This window comes from Gracilinanus agilis, chromosome 1, assembly GCF_016433145.1.
Source record: "Gracilinanus agilis isolate LMUSP501 chromosome 1, AgileGrace, whole genome shotgun sequence".
Taxonomy (NCBI): domain Eukaryota; kingdom Metazoa; phylum Chordata; class Mammalia; order Didelphimorphia; family Didelphidae; genus Gracilinanus; species Gracilinanus agilis.
The window spans coordinates 350,403,719-350,421,872 of NC_058130.1; positions in this window are offsets into that span (position 1 = coordinate 350,403,719).

The following is an 18,154-nucleotide window of genomic DNA, read 5'->3' on the forward strand; positions in this document are numbered from 1 at the left end:
CAGAGCCAGAAGAACACTGTACACAGAGACTGATATACTGTGGTAAAATAGAATGTAATGGACTTCTGTACTAGCAGCAATGCAATGACCCAGGACAATTCTGAGGGATTTATGGAAAAGAATGCTACCCACATTCAGAGGAAGAACAGCAGGAGAGGAAACACAGAAGAAAATCAACTGCTTGAATACATGGGTTGATGAGGACATGATTGGGGATCAAAAGTACCACACCAATGCAACTATCAACAATTTGGAAATAGGTCTTGATTAATGACACATGTTAAAATCAGTGGAAATGCGCATCGGCCAGGGTAGAGGGGAGGTCTGGTGGTAAAGGGGAAAGTAAGAACATAAATCATGTAACCATGTTAACTTTTCTAAAATATAAATATTAATAAATGTTTAAAATTTTTTAAAAATTGCCTTCTAGTTTTCCCAGCAATTTTTTTCAGATTGTAGGTTAATGTGCTAAATGCCTAGATCTTTGTTTTTATCAAACATTGGACTACTATGGTCATTTGCTATAATGTGCTGTGTACTTAACTTATTCCACTGATCCACCATTTCTTAGCCAGGTTATTTTGAAGATTACTGCTTTGTAATACAGGTTGAGATCTGGTACTGCTAGACTACCTTTCTTCACCTTTTTTTTTCAAGAACATTAATTCCTAAGGAAGAAGGTGTCCAAGAGAAGCTGGAATTCTCTCAGAATCTTATTTTGTTTTTGTTTTTTTTTCAAGACATTTATTCCAGTTAATGGTAAATGAAACCCAATAGCTGATTTTTTTTTTAAGTTAAACTCCCAGATTGAGAAAGAAGGTGAAAATAAATGTTTTTTTAAAAACTTTTTTACTTAAGGCAAAATGTATTCAGCCATGCATTTATAATATTTTTGTAATGAGGAAAAAGAATTTTCCCCCAGGGATTAGCTTTCCTTATTACTCCCTGGTGCTAGATAATCTCTATGGCTCATTTTCCCCTGACAAACCTCAACATAGATCCTTTTTTCCTCCACCATTGTTAACAAATCACTTAAGCTCCATATCATCAGTAAAGAACAAGAATAATTTTCTTAAAATAGTAATCACTGAGATAGCCAAGAAAAGACAACATTAACAAACTGCTAACACACATAGCCCTCCTCCCCCAAGCAAACCACCTTCCTCCCTATCACCAGGTAAGGAAAATTGTGAATGCCAAAGCTCTAACATTTGCCAGCCTGGCTTTGGAATCCAGGAAGTGGGAAGAACAGACTAAATACAGAAGTAGCAAGAGATGTCTCAGTTGTTGGTGGCAATGGGCAGGTTCAGGAGTAGGCCCTGTCTGGGTTTTCCCCTGGGCTCTGGTGGCAGCAGAAAAGTGGGCCCCAGACAAAAAATAGTACAGGGGCACTGCACTGATCGTTCAGTAGGACAGATGATAATGACCATTTGGGTAGGGCATCTGTTGCTCTGTGGGTTTAAGAAAGATTACCATCCATCAGCCCCAGTGCCAGAAAAAGAATTGCACATATAACTATGACATGATAATTTGTTTCTCTCATTCTCCCCTTGCGCAATATTCCTTTAAAAAAACCCTGTTACTAACATGGAATTATGTCTTGCATGATCATATATGTATAATCCCAATCGAATTGCTTAACATCTCCAGGAAGGGGGAGAATAGGAGGGAAAGAGATCATTCAGATTTTAAAATTTTGGGAAAATGTACATTGATAATTGTTCTTATACATATTTGGGAAAATAAAATATTTTTAAAAAGAAAAAGAAAACCTATCACTAAGTGTTCATACAGTGAGATTCTTAGCTAGAGCAATTAGCAGCAGTGTGTCATTCCTGATGCCCTAGGTCTGTGCCTTCATTAGGGCAAGGGAAGCTGTATTGGACCATAATGGCCCTGGCACTGGCCCAGGAAATACTCCTGTCCTTTCACTGAATGAATCACAGGCTCATGAAAAAAATGTATGATGGAAGGTTACATTTTTTTTAACCCTTACCTTCCATCTTAGAATCAATACTGTGTATTGGTTCCAAGGCAGAAGAGCAATAAGAACTAGGCAATGAGGGCTAAGTGACTTGCCCAGGGTCACACAGCTAGGAGGTGTCTGAGGTCAAATTTGCATCTAGGACCTCTCCTCTCCTCCTGGGCTCTCAATCCATTGAGCCACTCAGCTGCCCCTGTTACTTTTTTTTAATTGTACAAAATCCCTTCTGACTTTCTACTTTCAAAACCTTTCTACTTTCTACTCTCCAAACCTATGTCAGCAGACTCTGTTGGAAGGGGATGAAGAATTGACCTAGGGTGGTGACTCTTGTTTGTCACCAAGGAACAGTTTAGCTTCCCTCAAGGCCCCATGGCTCCCTGGACTGTCCATTAAGTGATGGGTTTGGTCAGCCAAAGGATTTCATGAAGATGGAGAGGTTATCATCGGCATTAGTGGAGAGAGACACCAGATGAAATCTTGGGCCCTCAAAGTATTAAAGTATGAATAGTTAGAGAAAAACTTGAACTTTCAAGAAAAATAACAATCTCTTATCTTTTTTTTTTTTTTCTGGCAGCAGTGAAGTTACATGAAGAATTAACATTCCCTGTAGTTTCCTTGCTCCTGCCCAAAGGGAGCCTCGAAAGTAATTTTGTTCAAAAACCAAAATTAAAGACATTACTAATTTTAATCTCCTCTACTCCCACATGTTCATCACAATTAAAATCAGACCTTGGAATCTCAATCCATCCTGAATTCATGGTTGTAAAACATCTCATTCCAGATCCTTAGATGAAAAGCTGAAATCTTCAATCCTCTGTTTAAATGCCATCTATTGAAACAATAAAGTTTAAAGGTGAATCTAATCTGAGGGTAATTAAAAAAGATATTTGGGAAGCATTCTTTGGTAGGATATGTTATCTACAGTGTTTATTAATGATTATAAAGCTTAGTTAGTGAACCATAATTCCAAAGGGTCACTAATTTTGTCACAGTAGCAATAGATTCCTGAAAAATAAAGCACTAGATTGATATTTTCTCATCATTCCTCACCATTTTCCTAATGTAAGTAGATAGAAATCTATCCATATTCAACAGATAGGAGAATAAGGCCAAGAGAAATAAACAAACATGTCCAAAGCCACATAACATGTCAGTGGCAGGAGAGATACAAAGCTCGGGTCTCCTAATTCCCAGGGATGTGGTATTTTATTTTATTTTATTTTATTTTATTTTTTATTTTATTTTATTTTATTTTTAAACCCTTATCTTCCATCTTGGAGTCAATACTGTGTATTGGCTCCAAGGCAGAAGAGTGGGAAGGGCTAGGCAATGGGGATCAAGTGACTTGCCCAGGGTCACACAGCTGGGAAGTGTCTGAGGCCAGATTTGAACCTAGGACCTCCCGTCTCTAGGCCTGGCTCTCAATCCACTGAGCTACCCAGCTGCTCCCTGTGGTATTTTATAATATAGGGCAAGGGACTAAATCACTTCCAGCTGGATTTGGTCCATTGGAGTACCCATTTACACATGATACGCATCAGTGTGACTTTGCTACCGTATCTATTACAATGTGTATCATTCACAGTGGTAACAGTTACTTTCTCAGCTGCTATGTTCAAATAAAGATTCTTCCTTTCCATAAGTTCAGACATAAAGTAAAGTTAAAATGTTAATCCTGGTGAATTTGAGTTGACCACTTACTATTACAAACAAACCCATTATTTGGCTTAAAAGATAAGAATAACAACAATTCACATTCATATTACACTTTCAGGTTTGCAAAGCATCTTATATACTATAAGGATGATATATTATTTTTACAATACATTATCTTATTTGATCCTCACGAAAAACTTTTGAGGTTTCATAAGTTTATCTAGATTAGCTGTGATATGTGTATATGTAAGTATATGTGTTTATGTTGTGTTATTATACTATATATTAGCTCATATATGTATTGTTATGTTCCTCATTTTACAGATTAGGAAACTGAGGCAAAGAGAGGCTAAGTGACTTTACCAGGATCATACTCTAAGTTTATAAAGTAGGACTGGAACCCAAGTCTCACTGACTCAGAGCCCAGTACTTCAGCCACGATGCCCAATCCACTACTGACAAATGAAACACCTAGAAAGGTAAAAGTTTAAAAAAATATCACTATAACATTCTTCCTTTTAAAGTCATTCCCACATGGTAGGGTTTTTTTCTATTTATTTTTGTAATCTGGAAAATTAAATTAATTCATTTAGGATATTTTGACACGGTTCCATGATTCATGTTCTTTCCCTCCCCTCCTCCCACTCCCCTCCCATAGCCAACGAGCAATTCCACTGGGTTTTACATGTGTCATTGATCAAGACCTATTTCCATATTATTGATATTTGCACTAGGGTGCTCATTTAGGGTCTACATCCCCAATCATGTCCCCATCCACCCATCACATGGTAGATTTTTTTGAAACACATTGGCTCCCTTTGCTAAAAATGTACACCAAATGACACCTCTTTGTGGCATGAAGGAGAGATGCCCTGAAGGCTGTGCCCAAGGAGCTAAAGCTCTGGTGGATGGTACCAAGCTGGAAGAGCTTGGAATATAAGCCAGAAATAGTCTGAATGCTTGATGTCCAAGGACTAGCCTGGATAATCTCTGAGAAGCTCTCGGGGCAAAAGGCTCATCACCAGAGGATGAGTCCCTTTGGCTCCAGTGATTATCAAAGGTTACCTGCTGATATGATAGGGGACAGGGAAGGCAGTATGAACACCCATGAAAGCCCGCAAGTAGGCTCCTATCACCAACTCAGGAAGCCACTTTTGTATTCTTACTGTCGGTACATACAATTAAGCTCCTAAGGACTCAGAGAATTTGTGACTGATAAAGACCTTCCAGAGATCCCTGACTTTGCACAGACTTTGCCCAAGCCTAGAGTGGTCTCTCTCCTCCCCATCCTCTTAGAATCCTTGATTTATCCTACACTATTAGAAGCCAGCTACCTGGTGTAGTAGAAGTGCTGGGCCTAGAGTCAGGAGCATCTCAATGGCTGAAACACTCACTATCTGTATACTGGGAGCAAGTCACATAACCTCAGTTTTCTCAACTGTAAAATGGAGAGAATAATAGCACCTATATCTCACAAGGTTGCTGGGAAGCTTAAATGAGATACTAATTGTAAAGTGCCTATTATTACACAGTAGGTGCTATAATAAATTTTAGCTACTATTATTATTCCTTCCTCTTATGAGGGGGAGGAAGTGGGGAGAAGATAAGGAGAAAGACAGAGAGACACAGAGAGAGAGACAGAGATGGAGAGAGACAGAGAGAGAGAGAGACAGAGGTAGAGATAGACAGAGACAGAGAGACAGAGAGAGGCAGAGACAGAGAGAGATAGAAAGACAGAGGAGGGAGGGAGAGAAAGAGAAAGAGAAAGAGATTTTACATCTAAGGAGTCTGAAATTATCATAAAATCTTATCATATTAATACTTAATTATTATAACCATATATAATAATTAATAATTAATACATAATTATACAATATCATACATACAATAATACAAAATACAATAATTAATACATAAAGAATGATGTATTTGGGGGGCAGCTGGGTAGCTCAGTGAATTGAGAGCCAGGCCCAGAGACAGGAGGTCCTAGGTTCAAATCTGGCCTCAGACACTTCCCAGCTGTGTGACCCTGGGCAAGTCACTTGACCCCCATTGCCTACCCTTACCACTCCTCCACCTATAAGTCAATACACAGAAGTTAAGGGTTTAAAATCTTAAAAAAAAAAAAAAAAAAAGAATGATGTATTTGGGCAGCTAAGTGAAATGGGAGGTCCCAGTTCCAAATGTGGCCTTAGACACTTTCTAATATGGGGGGTGGTGTGGAGAAAGAGACACTAGGGGAAGGAATGGTTGCAAAGGGAAAAGATGGCAGCTGAGAGATGTTGTGAATCATGTTTACAGATTTCACCAGCTAAGAAAAAGAAGCACAAAATTAAAATTTGATTTACTTCTTTGGCTTGCTTTCTCCCCAGCTCCATTGTTTCCCTTTGCTTCTCTTTCCACTCAGTCAAACCCTGACATAAAGACCAAGACTGCAGAAGCTCTGCTCTGTCTCTGTCTGGTATATTTTAAGATAGAGATTCTGCTCTCCATCTTCCACCTCCTCAAGAAATCCAGGGATCAGTGCTTAGAAAGAGCCCTCATGAGGAGATGCTAGAAATCAGAGCCTCCAGAGATGAAGCCAGGAAGGGAAGATGCACTCCTGGGCCCAAGGCTAAGGCAGCTTCTACTTTCAACTTATGTACAGCGGTCCAGTCATAGCTATTGTTAAATAATAACAAGAACAGGGAACATAGCTTTTGTTTATGCAACTGCTGCTGGCCAAACTGGTTAGATAACTTCTTTCTAACAACAATACTTGATTCAAAAACAACATATTTTTATGGCAAGTGTCAGGAAACAGTGTCATCCTTTATTCAAGGGAATGTGTTCTCAGAAATGAAATCTGTACAAACAATTGAATGTCTCTTAGAGAGAACACAAGCATCATTACCACCAGATAGAGGATCAAATATTTAGAGTTGGAAGGAACCCTTGAGAAAATCCAGTCCAGTCAATCCCCTTATTTTATTGATCGTGAAACTGAGTCAGAGAAAGTCACTGAATTTCTCAGTGTCACCCAGCTAACAGGTATCTGAGAAGGAATTTGAATCTAGATCTTCCAGACTCTTAAATACAATGCCCTATCTGCCACTCTGGAGTATCACTCCTACTAATTACCATTTGTTAGGACAAAAAAACCGCACTGTGTATTAATTTATAATTATTAACTAGATAGTAAAATCTGGTTGGAGAGAAAAGGCACATGGTCACATGACTGAGCTTAGCTAATCTGAGTTTGCCTGCTGCTTCCTAGCCAAGAAGCCATGCACCAGGCAAGTCCCCAGATGGAGAGCCTTGCTGCTTCTTCCATCTCTAATTTATAAACCCATGAGGTCATTCCTTCTGGGTCTCCCTGGTTAGATGAATTTGACTTTAGTAGAGTCAGAGGCCAGCCTTCCAGATGCCAGAAGTCATGTGGGACAAGAGGCAAGTGTCTTCCAAGACACCCTCGGGTGTCTTCCCATAGTACTCATGCCCGCCAATCAAAGGGTGAGGCTGAGACTGAAATCGATTTTTGAAACTTTCCTTTCTAAAAGGAAAGTGGGATACAAATTTATATTACATTTTAAATGAGAAACACCCCAGAGAGATGAAATGATCTTGTTCATTTCTTTTTTTATCCGTCTACCTATTCCCACTGTTACTGATGCCATTAAAAGAAAAATCTTGGTTTTTAATGATGCTATATTCCTGTTTCATTTTAACTGATGTTTATTAAGTACTTGCTATGCAATAGAGACTATGGTAGCTACTAGATTTTTAAAAAATAATAAAAATAATCCCTGCCCTCGAGAAACTTTTAACCTATCTTCTTTTACAAATGTTAAATCCTTAATTTTAAAAGAATATTTTTATTAGACCACACTGACCCATTATAGGATCAATTATCCTGAAGAATCAGAGCCTCCTCTCACTCTCTGATCCACTTAAGCAAAGATGTGCCTGAACATAACTTACTCTTTGTATGTACTTGTCTTACTGTACTGGTGGGATCTGGTAAATTTATTTGTACTTTACTTCCTTTCCTCCTCCCTTCCTCTCTCCCCTGTCTCTCTACCTGGAAAATCAGCTTATATTGCTCTTTGGGTGTTTTCTGATCTTTTAAAACGGAGTTTGTTTGCTGTTTGTACATTGAAAATAGCTTTTGTTTCTAGATAAAGATAAGATGACTTTTGTTTGGAAAAGGGTTGATATAGAGGAAGTAGGGTAAACAGTGGCTAGCAGTTTTCAGAGTTTATTTGTTGAACAGAGAGGAAGTTTCTACATAGTGGCTAGGGAAGGGAAAGATTTCTTTCTGGTCTAGGAGCTTCCAGTTTACTCAAGCCATGATTATTTTGTAAAACCAGATCCCCAAAATAGCAGAGGGGGAAAAGAAGAGAATGAACTCATAAAATGAATCGGCAATGTCGCTTCCTTCTCATCTGTACTTCTTGGACCCCTAAGACCTTATAAACCTCAGCTTGTGTTCCTTTCCCACAGGAAGTCTTTCCTGATTTCTCCAGTTATTAGTGTTTTCCCACTCCTTTATTTTGGATTTATTTTGCTTTTCTTCTTTTAAGTACCTTCCCTCCACCAGAATATAGGCTACCTGAGAACAAGTTCTGTTTTCATTTTTGTCTATATGGCTCCAGTGCTTGGCAAAGAGGTGCTGCTCAAATTGAATAAAAACTTTGTTTGTTTTCTAGTACAGTTATCTCTAAACAATAAGTATTTAATAAATGATGGTTTTATTTTCCCCATCTATTCAATATCAAGGAGTGTTATTATTCTTGTCTTAGAGATGAGGAAACTGAGGCAACAGGCAGTTAAAAGACCTATTTAAGATCAAAGTTAGCAACTGTCAGAAGCAGGATTTAAATTCCAGTATCATCTGATTTAAAGACCAGTGTTCTTTTTTAAAATTTTTAAATTTTAATTTTTTAAATATTTGATTTTTAGAAAAATTTTCCATTGTTACATGATTCGTGTTTTTACTTTCCCCTTCATGACCCCCCATAGCCGATGCTCATTTCCACTGGTTTTAACATGTAAGACCAGTGTTCTTTATACTATATCAGACTGATTTTCTTAATCTGATCATCTTTTAAATGGCTAGCATTCTTATGATGTAGAATGTCAATTGTACCCTACAGTTCAGATCTTACTAATAATAATGTATGCCTTATTAAATTTTTGTAGCAGGTCAAGTTCACAGATTGTCAAGGATATTTCTAGAGAAGTATCGAAGGTACCTTCCAGGGCAGGCAAACCAGCCTACTGAATATTCAAAGCACTCTGAGAGAGAAAAAGAGAGACAGACAGACACACAGACAGACACACAGAGAGAGTCAGAGCCAGAGACAGAGACTGAGAGAGAGACACAGAGAGAGAAAAGATGAGGAAGCATGGGCCAGGCAAACTACCAACAACAACTACTGTAAGAATTAAATTAAAGTATTATATTTTACCCCTTAGATACCAATGGAAATAGCCCAGCACTCCAAGCCCAAGAGTCATGAGAATAGCAGGACTCCCCAGACCAGCTCCCATGGCCAGTATCCAGGAAAGCTATTGCTATGGAAACGCTACTGAATAATAGCTACTAAAAACCCAGAAAAGAAAGTTCTTGCTAACCAGTATCCTTGGCATGTCAAATGGTTCAGCATCAGAAACAGAATGTGATTTTATCAGTGGAAATTAAATTAGAGAAGATGCATTACCATCTGCTTTGCCACTGCTCCTGAAGGTCCATGGGGCCTTTCCATCTTTCATCTGACTTCTAGCTAAAACCTCTTTTAGGTTTCATTTTAGAATGTGAATTCCTTGAAATCAGAACTATCTCCATTTTTTTCTGTTTATATACCCATAGTGATTGGCACCACAGTAAGAGTTTTAATAAATGCTTTTATTTATGTATTTGTTCATTATTTCATTCATCTGAACACTTTGAAAAGTAGAGTAGGCAGGAAGGCAGGCAAAAATGTATTTGTTGTTGTTCAGTCATGCCCAGCTCTTCATGACCTCATTTGGGGTTTTCAAAGATACTGGAGTGATTTGCCATTTCCTTCTCCAGCTCATTTTACAGATGAGAAAATTTAAGCAAACAGGAGTAAGTGACTTGCCCAGGGTCAAACAGCTTGTAAATAGCTGAGGCCAGATTTGAACTCAGGAAGACAAGTCTTCCTGACTTCAGACCTAAGGCTCTATTCACTGGGCCACCTAACTACATTTAGTAAGCACTTATTATGTGCCAAGCACAGTGCTAAGAGTTGGAGATAGAACTACAACAACAAAAAAAGGGGTCTGGGTTCTTGTATCTCTGGAAGATTAAAGAGACCTTCTGGAAAGGCTCAGGTTCCCAGGTCACTCGGACAAGCTTGATCAACCTCTCTCAGCCCAACCTCCCAGACAAACATCCCTTTACTTCTTACATGGCCTGAAAAGATGGTGAAACAAACTGAGAACAAGGAAAACTGACTTGTAAGAGGCTGCAGAAAAATTAGTAGTGATTGACTTTACCACATGGAAATCTTCCTAGAAGAAGATGTAGATGACTATTGGAATGTTGTTACACATGTGACATGAAATGTATGACAGCATTTCAGTTCTACAAAACTGAACAAAAAGTGGGTGAATTTTATGGAGCCAGTACAGAAAAGCTCCAATTAACCATTAATGAATTAAAGTAATCATGGAGCCTGGGAATGGTGAGAGTAACTGTTAATTGTCAAAATTATATAGATTATAATTTTTTCCTTTTCCCAAAATTAGACCAAGTGTAGAAGAAAGTCAAATGCTTTCTACTTGTATGACCCAGAGAAAGTCACCTAACCCTTGTTGCTCTTCAGTCTCAGAAATGATACTAAGACGGAAGGTAAGGTTGGGTTTTTTTTTTTAATGTTTGTTAAAATAAAGACAGAATCCCTGCCCTTGAAGAGCTTATATTTGAGCAGGAAAGACTATACTCAAAAGGAAGTGGAAATGAAGGGGGAAGAGACTGGGGGAGTCCTGAAACTTAGAAACAGAGCTAGAAGAATAAAGACAGATTCAGTCCTATGCCTCTTCCTAAAATTGAGGCCCTAGGACAGTTATGGTGAACCTTTTAGAGATGGAATGCCATATCCAGCCCCCTCCCCACCCACTACATGCTATGCCCCCCTCCTACACAGGAGAGGGAGGAAGCACTCCAATTGGGCTGCTAGGCTGAGGAGCCTATGTCAGGAATGCTGGAGAGGGGGAAGGGAGCAGCTCTGCCCAAGTCCCTCTGTCTTTCTAGTAACGAACTGGGGGGGAAGGCAGTCAAGTGCCCACAGAGAGTGGCATCTTTGGCACCCATGCTATAAGTTCACCATCACTGAACTAGGAGGAACTTACCTATGGGAAAAGGGTCTAGGACAGCAGAGGAATGTTTCAAGTTGAGAAGGCTAAAGAAGATGGCTAACTGCCCAGGAAAGCTATCAGACATTAAGTACATGAGGGATGGGAAGAAGGAACTTCAGAGATTATTTAGTTCAACCTCCTCATTTTAATGATGGAGAGCCTGACAGCCATAAACGAGTAAATGACTCACCTAGGGTCACAGTCTGAGTTAGAAGCAGAGCTTGGATGGAGACCCTACTCTCCTGACTCCAAGTCTAATACTTGTCTACCTACCACATCATAACTCAAGCCTGTTTCAGGGCGCCATGATGATGACTTGAATTAATGCTGATGTCTGATTCTCTACTACAAGCAGGGCTATAAAATAGTTTGGTTTCATTCCACTCATCTTATACATCCTTAATGGCTAAAATCACCAAGGTTTATGGGCATTTCTCATTCCTTCTTTTTTTTCCTCTTAACTTCTTAGAATCATTACCATGTATTGATTCCAAAGCAGAAAAATAGTAAGGGCTGAGCAACGGGGGTTAAGTGACTTGCCCAGGATCACATTGCTAGAGAGGTCTGAGGCCAGATTTGAACCCAGGACCTCCCCCCTCTAGGCCTGACTCCATCAACTGAGCCACCTAGCTTCCCCTTGCTTCTATTTTTTTGAAGCCCTAGTCATCTAAGAATTTGAGGGGGCAGCTGGGTAGCTCAGTGGATTGAGAGCCAGGCCTAGAGACAGGAGGTCCTAGGTTCAAATCTGGCCTCAGACACTTCCCAGCTGTGTGACCTTGGGCAAGTCACTTGGCCCCCATTGCCTACCCTTACCACTCTTCCACCAAGGAACTAATACACAGAAGTTAAGGGTTTAAAAAAATATATATATAAAAAAAAAGAATTTGAGGCAGGTGCTAAGGGAACTCTTTTAATAGTGCAATTACACTACCTATTGCTTGATTTAAGGTTCTCTTCCCCCGCCTTCCCCCCAACCCTTCTTTGTAGCAAAGAAAACCAGCTAAGCAAAACCTACCTACTTCTCAGGCATGTCTGATAGAACAGTCAATACCTCTACTTCACTATTTTATCATTTAGAGGAGAGAAATAGGTTTCTTTTTGTTGTTAATTTTTTTTTCTGGTCTTTACCTTCTCAACAATTAGCACTTAATAAAGAAGAGTTTACTTGTTGATTGATCTGTTCCACCCCCCCACAATCCAAGTTAGAACATTACAAGTGGAAAACAGGCTAAGAGATGAATCAGATGATCAAACTACTTTGAATCAGAAAATTCCCAAATCTCATTTTAAGTGATTTTTAAACATTTTCTTCAGAGCTGCTAAGAACTGACAAAACTGGATAGATTTTGGTTTCCTCTATTTCCCCCCGACATCCCATTTATCTGGGAGGGCTGAAGGAGATGGGATGGGACAAGATGGGACAGTGAAATGGCCTAAAGGAAAGCCACTAGATTGGTGCATAGGGAGGTTAGGAAGCAAATTGGATCATTAAACCCTGAATAATGGGAAGCTGGCTAGTTAAGTTGCTCTCACTATTTTAACACCCATAACTTCAGCACTTAAATGAGAATGAGATGAAAAATACAGTAGGGCTTTGTTTTATATGATCAATATGTTAAGTTAAAAATGGTGCATAATAGTGAACCCCATTATTTAGTAAGTATTTCTTATACAAACATACCTGACACTTTATGCCTTTTTTTAGACTTATAGCATTACTGCTCTTATACTTTTGGGGCCACTATTATTAATAACTACATAGTGTTAATGAAACAAAGATAAGCACTGCTCTGAGTGGGACACTCCAGAGAAAGACCAATGGGATAGCTAATGTTTGGCACAAAACAATGTAATGACTCACAAGTGAGAGTGAACATGATTGGACAAATTACTATAATACTTAACTCTATTCGGGAAAATGGCATAGATTTAGTGAGTAATTTAAAATATTTATTTTACATGTTTTTCTGACTTTTTTTTTTCTTTTTTTAAAATCCTTACCTTCCATCTTGGAATCAATACTAAGTATTGGTTCCAAGGCAGAAGAGTGGTAAGGGCTAGGCAATGGGGCTTAAGTGACTTGCCCAGGGTCACACAACTTGGAAGTGCCTGAGGCCAGGTTTGAACCTAGGACCTCCCTTCTCTAGTCCTGGGTCTCAATCCACTGAGCCACTTAACTGCCTCTGACTTTATTTTTTTCAATTGCCAATCCCATGAGTTCTGGCAAAACCAAGTCCTACAGTACCAGTCCTGGGAGTTTGAATGAGATAACATAAAAGCAAAAAAACATAAAAGCAATAAGGAGAACTGAATGTTTCTTAAGGGTAGAAAAAGTCCTTTTAATGTTTAAATAAAGCAACTTCTAAATGACCTAAGATATAAAAGTTAGACCATTAAGACTGCAATGGAGGATTATTAAGAATGTAATCTAAATGGTTTTGTGAGTTCACACTGGGTTGAAGGAGAGACAGGAATGTCTGATGGTCTGGACCAAATAGGATAGGAAGACCAGGGTTTACTGCCAAGCTGTTAACTGTCACAAGAATGGTAGTTTGGCCAATAGTCACTTAGCTCACCTAGGTTAGGGCCTATGTAACCAGCAGGCAATAGGTAAAAGTTGTAACAGTTTTAATTGAATAAACAAATAAACAAGGATGGGTATTAGGGATTCTACTTTTAACCACTAAGGACAAACCACAAGGTCAAGGGAGGGATTTAACTATACTATTCTATTGACCTAAGCCAGGCAGGGCCCAAAGGAGGCAGTATTGAAGTCACAGGGAAAAGCTCCTCCAAACCTGGTTCCAGCCAGGTATGGTCAGCCCAGCTAAAGGGCCTGAGGATGGCTTTCAATTGGGGTCTCACGGTAAATCCAAGGATGGTCTCAGGATGCCAAGAGCCAACTCCACCAGGACAGGTGATCCAAGGTACCCAGGTAGGGAGAGTCTGCAATGCTATCCACCAGATCACAAACCACTTCCCCACTTGGTGCTGCTCTGCAGGTCTGTTGTTCACTGCTGAAATCCTCCACCTCTCAGGATCCCAGGGAATCTGGATGCAGTTTTCCCTAACTCTGAGTTCTCCTGGGGTTAGCAACAGTTATGTCCCCAACCACTATGGAGTCTCTCTCCCCCGAGTCCAAGCCCCACTTCCTGCTTCTTCATTCCTTCTTGGAATTCTCCAGCCCTTCCTGCCAGGTCCATATAAACTATATAACTAATACTAAATAATCTTCCTCACAACAAGACCAATCATTTCTGAAATACCTACCTCTCGACTGGTGTGTCAGATGCTGGCCCATGGGCATCCAAAGATGAATGAAATAGTCCTTGTCCTGCTGGAGCTTACATTCATTCCATCTGGTAAAAAGATATGTCAGAGTGAGGAGACTCAGACTTTTCTTTGGCCAAAAAATAATATCACAGTAATTAGACTTTGTGGATGACAAATATACAGAATAAAGGCAGGAATATGAGCTAAGTTAATGGAAAACACAGACTAGAACTCCTCAGGTTATCTTTTTTCCAGACTCAAATTCACTTGTCTAAACCAGTTAGAACTCTGGAGATTTATAAGAGCTAACCTAAAATAAAGTACATTATCAGCCACAGAAAGCTTTCATCTCCTGACAGACACACCCAGGTCTAAAAAGGACAGATTGCTAGGGGATGTTCTGCTAGGCTTTGGTTAGCTGAGTGGAGTGGCTTAGATGGAAGAATTTTCAGCTCACCCAGTTCTAATCACTACACTCAAGTACTATGATTCTCACTAGCTGGGTGAGTGACCTTGGGCAAGTCACTTAACCCCAATTGCCTAGTCCTTACCACTCTTCTGCCTTGGAATTGATTCTTAGTAGCAATTCTAAGACAGTCCATAAAGGTTAAAAAAACAACAACAAGAAAAAGAAAGTGTGGTCCTGGAATCCCTAGGAGTCCTCAGTTCCCTTCAGGGATTTTACAAGATCAAAATTATTTTTGTCATAATACTGAGATATTTTAATTACTAATATGGTAAATATAGTTAGATATTACCCATATAAAAGCTTTTGGGGAGGGAGTCTTTAACTATCTTTAAAGTCACAAAGGTTTCAGGAGATCCAAAAGTCAGACCACTAATGTCCTTGAAAACTGAAGTTCTATGAGAAAAGAAACAAAGGGTAATCCCAACAGACACATTTCTGTGCCTGGGAGAAGTCAGTACAGAGGAATGATGCTCCAACAGAGGCATCACATGCAGCATGAAATGGGTCTGAGAACAGTCTGAGGACAGCAATAATATGACAGGCAAGAAGGCTCCAGGGAGGTTAGAGCTGGGAGCTGAGCTCTAAGGAAGGGTGTGCTGGAGCCAGCTCTACCCACTAAAGATTAATTATTGTTAAATTTCCAGTGTGAACAGCAAAATGCACAGGAACCAGGCCTTGATGTATTGCTATATTGACAACTATTATTAAACACTGTTGTGAGGATTATTTAGGTATTAGTTTATATTTAGTTAATGTGGACCTAGCAGGAAGGGCTGGAGAATTCTACATGGAATGGGGAAGCAGGAAGTGGCTTGCACTCTCTGAGAAGGACTCCATGGTAGTTGGGACAAGTAGTAACTGATTTCCTGGGAGACCTCAGAGCTTGTGGAGTTGCACCCTGATTCCCTGGGATCCTGGAGTGTGATGAAGGTTGGAAGCAGAGGACATCTATCCTGCACAACAGCACTGAGTAGGGAGTGATCTGCGATCTGGTGGACAGCTTGCAGGCTCCTCTCCCTCCTGGGCTGCTTTGGACCATCATTTCTGGAGGAGTTGGTTCCTGGCATCCTGAAAACAGCTCTGGACTCTACTGTGAGGATTCCCCCTCCAGTCCTATTATTCTTTGGGCCCTGGCTGGCTTAGGTCTTAGTTTAGTGTAGTCAAGTCCTTCCCCTGTCCCTGTGGTTTGCCCTTAGCTTGTAAGTGTAGAATCCCAATTCCCATCCTTTATCTTGTAGTCCCTGATTAAAAACTGTTATAAACCTTTGCCATTTGCCTGCTGGTTCCACAGGCCCTTGCCTAGGTGGGCTGAGTGACTGTTGGAGCCTAACTGCCATTTCTAGTAACTACAACCTCCTAGTAGTTAAACTTGGTCTCCCTACCTTGTTGGGTCCTGTTCATCTGTCATTCCTGTCTCTCTCACCCCACTGTGAACCCACAAATAGTAATAGTTAACGTCCCTGATAACCCTCCACTACAACACTCACCACCTAGATGGTCTCCTAGTCCAACCAACAAGCATTAAGCCTGCGGGGGATACTGGGAGGGCAAATTAGATGAGAGTCCCTGCTCAGAGAGCTCACAGTATAATAATGGGAGAGACTACAGGCAAACAAGGATGTATAAGCCATACATACATATTTACGAGATAAGTTGGAGGTCATCTCGAAGTGAAGGTATCAGAATTAAGGAGGAGCTGAAAGTTTCAACTCTAGCTGAGTGTCCTTCTGTGGGTAATCCCCATGAGTATTGGTTCTCCCCATTAATATTTGGCATATTTGTGGGACAATGTGATGTATGTTTATAGAGGTGGGGATAGGGGTGGGTGGGAAGGTTCTACTGTGAATCTCATGCTATTTCATCAACTACTTTTGTTTGCAAATAAATGTCCTCTGGTTGTCTAGAGAAAAAGGAGACTTTGGGTCCATTGAGCATTTACTTTGACCCACAAAACACTGAACAGTCCATAGTTATTCAGGAGACATCCTCCTGAGGGAAAGAAAATGAATCGTGTAAACATGGAAAAATATTTTAAAATTAATTAGTTAAAAAAAAAAAGAATCCATTGTCTATGATACATGTATAACCCAAATAGAATTGTTTGCTAGCTCTGGGAAAAGGGAGGGAAGAAAGGGGGGAGACAATTTGGATTATATAATTTCAGAAAACTAATGTGGAAATTCATTATTAAATTAATTTTTTTAAAGAAGAGATAGACTAACAAACAGTGAGGAAAATAAACAGGTGAAATGAACTTAAAAAAATCCATTGTCACTTCCATTTCATCCTGAGAAGTCAGAGTAGGACTTCAGTGGAATAATAACTCACCTGCATTTAGAACACTAAGGTTAACAAAGAATTTCTCTAACAACCTTGTGAGGTAAGAAGTAAATGAACTATTATTTCCTTCACAGATATAGAAAAAGACTTAGTGAGAAAGGCATTGGCCGTTATCAAATAACTAGTACTCATCTGAAGTAGATTCAATCACAGTTATCCTAGACATAGAGCTAGAAGGAATCTCAATAATAATCTATTCTCCAGCCTCCTAATTTATCAAGGTAGAAACTGGGACATAGGGATATGAAGTGATTTTCCCAAGATAACATAGGTAATGTCAGAGGTGGGATTTGAACTTGGGTCCCCTGATTCCAAAGATGGCACTGTACCATTGGAATCTTACCCTGTGGTTTTTTATGTCTCTATAATAATACTAATAAAAAAGGAACTCATATACAGGCTATTGCGGCTATAGGAGATTTTTTAGGCTTTCTCAAGAAAAAAGGCTACTGGGGCAACCAGGTGGTACAATGGATAGAACCCCAGGCTTAGAGTCAGTAGGACCTGGTTCTAATCTAGATTCAGACATTTGCTAGCTGTGTGACCCTGGGTAAGTCACTTGATCCTGTTTGCCAATAGAGAATTAAGTTAAAAAAAAAAGAAAGGCTACCACCACAGTTCTCTAGGAGGGGTGGGGAGTGGGGAAGGGAAGGAAGGTCTCTATAATAGGCTCATGCTTCCTTTCTCTGACCTGAAGAATTCTGGAAGTGCCCAGGGCTATCATAGCTCAAAGAACAAACTTCCCAGCTTTGACTTCTGTCAGCTAATCTATTATTTGCCCTTTCTAACCGGGAGGCTCCAAAACTGCTACTGCAATTGCAAATGATTAATCATTTGCTCATGAGAAGAGAGCACAATGTCTACAAATAGTGCTTGGTCCCAATGGTAGCAAGCTTTGAATTGAACCCAAGTGCTCTCCTTTATAGATGGAGAGGGTGCTAGCGCCTCTTCCCTCTGAAATGACCTCCTGTTTCTCCAGTTAGTCCTTGGCTATCAGCACGCTGTCTCCCCGGCCTCCCCCAGCCCCAGCCCCAGCCCCAGCCCCAGCTCCACTGAGGTTGTGAGCTTCT